Raw genomic sequence first — 2,689 nt, forward strand, 5'->3', positions numbered from 1 at the left:
AAATAGAGAAAGAGACACTTGCAATTGTGTTTGCTTTAGAGAAGTTTCATCAGTATGTGTATGGGCAAAAAACACATGTGTACACAGACCACAAACCAACAGTAGCCATATGCAAGAAACCACATATATATATATGCTAAGTGTTCCCCTAGGATACAAAGATTTCTGTTAAGACTTCAGCTCTACAACATTGAAATCAAGTACAAGATAGGGGCAGAACAAATGTTGGCAGATACACTGTCAAGAGCAAATGAGAATAGTGCTCAACAACCAGAAATTCCTGAAGAAGAAGTCAAAGCTTTTGTCGACATGGTCGTCAGTACACTGTATGCCACACCCAAGAAGCTGCAAGAAAAAAAAAGGCACAAGAGGAAGATGATGCACTTAGAAAACTCAGAATCCTAATCAAGGACTGGCCAGACTCTATGAACAAAGTACCAAAAGAACTAAGAAATGTCTTAACTGTGAGAGAAGATATCACTGAATACGATTGAATTCTGTTGAAAGGAGACCAGATCGGCATTCCAGATGTTATGAAACAAGAAATGCTTAAGCTGGTTCATGAAGGACACTTAGGAATTGAATTGTCCAAGAACAGAGCCGAGGCTGCTAATTTTGACCAGTTATACTGAAAGACATAGAGAAAATGGTCAACAAGTGCTCAACCTGTCAGAGGCAACGGAAGGCCCATACCAAAGAACCATTGGAACAACATGAGGCTCCAAACGCTCCCTGGTTCAAGGTAGCAACTGAGTTGCTACACTTCAGTGGAAAGGAGTAACTCTTGGTGTGTGATTATTATTCAAATTCTTCAAAATTTGTGAACTGGTCACGTCTGTGAGCGAAACTGTGGTTAGACAATTGAAAGACATTTTCGCTAGACATGGAGTTCCGAGATGGTTGATTTCGAACAATGGACCACCGTATTCATGCAAAGCCTTCAAGAGCTTTGTTAAGAAATGGCAAATTGATCATGTCACCATCAGCCCATAGTTCTCTAAGTCAAATGGTTTCGTAGAACGAAATGTCCAAACAGTGAACAATTTGCTGAAGAAAGCCCAGGACAGTGGATAGGACCTATACATCGCCATCACGAATTATAGAGCAACCCCCAAACCTCATCAAAAATCACCTACTGAGTTACTGATGGGCAAAAAAATAAGAACACTGTTACCAACTATGGTAAAAGAACAGTAATATCAGAAGAATGAGTCCAAGGCCACATAAGTGAAATAGTGGTATGACCGCAACGCAAGGAAGTTGACAAACTTGGACGCTGGTGACTTCATCAGCTATCGACACTAAGAAAAGTGGGAACCTGCCAAGGTTCTGTCAAAAGCCAACATGCCTCGTTCATATAACACCCAAACAGACAAAGGAACCATAGTAAGGCGTAACAGGCAGCACCATCTACAAACTGGTGAGAAGCAATACGATCTTACACCAGCAAAGGAGGTACCAGAGACAACTATACCACCCGGTCCATGGAAGTAGCGTGGCAGATAAAAGACACAACAAACTCAGATATTGCACGAAAATCAACAAGCACTGAAGACATAATGAAGATCAACAAACACAGAAGTCACCAGAGAAACAACAGCGACAAGCAACACCAGTGAAAGTTGAACCTACCAAGACTAGATCAGGACGTGTGAAAAAAACATTATATAGGTTTCAATCTTCAGGATGCGATTGACTTGTGTGTTACCGTCACTGTCTAAATTTGATTGTGTTATCAAAGTAGCTGGTAGCTTTGTTTGTTAAAAAACCTTGTTTGCCGTACAATCAAATGTGTGTTGTTTGTTGTTTGGCCTATATAGAGTTGATCCTCTTCCTTCTAGGAAAGGGGGACGTTGAGGATTTACTATGTTTGTGGAGAAGTTCTGTACGTAAAGTGCGATGCGTCATAAAGACAATCGCTCAGTCTAATTAGATCCTCGCCAAAGATAATACATAACAAGAGGGTCCACTCAGCCAAAAAAGTGTCCGCCGGAAGTCTGCTCATTGCTTCAGATGGCGCTGCAGTCTGTTTTGAAGCTCTCTTTCGTTTCTCCAGAAGAAGAATAGAAATAGCACCTCCTTGCGTGCGCAGATCGACTGCTGTTCATCAGCTGATCGAGTTCGTTCAGTGCGGAGTTTTAGGTTGGTTTTTTTTTATTTTAATGACCTCTCACCTCTCATTCTAAAGTCAAATTAAGCGAAGAAAACAGTGTTTTTTGTCAGCGTAACCATTTTAAAAAAGCCTTCTTTCATAATTTGAATTCTTATTTATTCAAAAACTTGGTAGTTTCACTTTGATTTTTTCACACAAGTAGGGTAACTTTGTTCGCAAAGGGTGAGCATTTGCGAAGACGGCGACACCGAATTTTGAGGTCACTTTTTTAATTGGCTCAAAGAGAGGAGTGGACCATCTTGTTATGTATAATCATTGTCCTCGCACAATTCTTGTAAGAACTTCCGGTTTAACTGAGTTCCAATAAAATGTCGTCTGTTCTGTTAGCTCTGCACTGCGTTCCTAATTTCACGTTGATACAAACGTAACTGAGAGGAAAGAGTGTGTGTGTACATGGGTGAGCGCACGGATTTTGTGTATGCGTGTGTGTTTCTGTTTGTACACGTGTGTATGCGTGCGTGCGTGTATATGTGTGTGTATGCGTGTGTGTGTGTGTGTGTGTGTGTGTGTGTGTGT

Source organism: Aplysia californica, unplaced genomic scaffold (genome assembly GCF_000002075.1).
Source record: "Aplysia californica isolate F4 #8 unplaced genomic scaffold, AplCal3.0 scaffold00138, whole genome shotgun sequence".
In the NCBI taxonomy this organism is placed as follows: Eukaryota; Metazoa; Mollusca; class Gastropoda; order Aplysiida; family Aplysiidae; genus Aplysia; species Aplysia californica.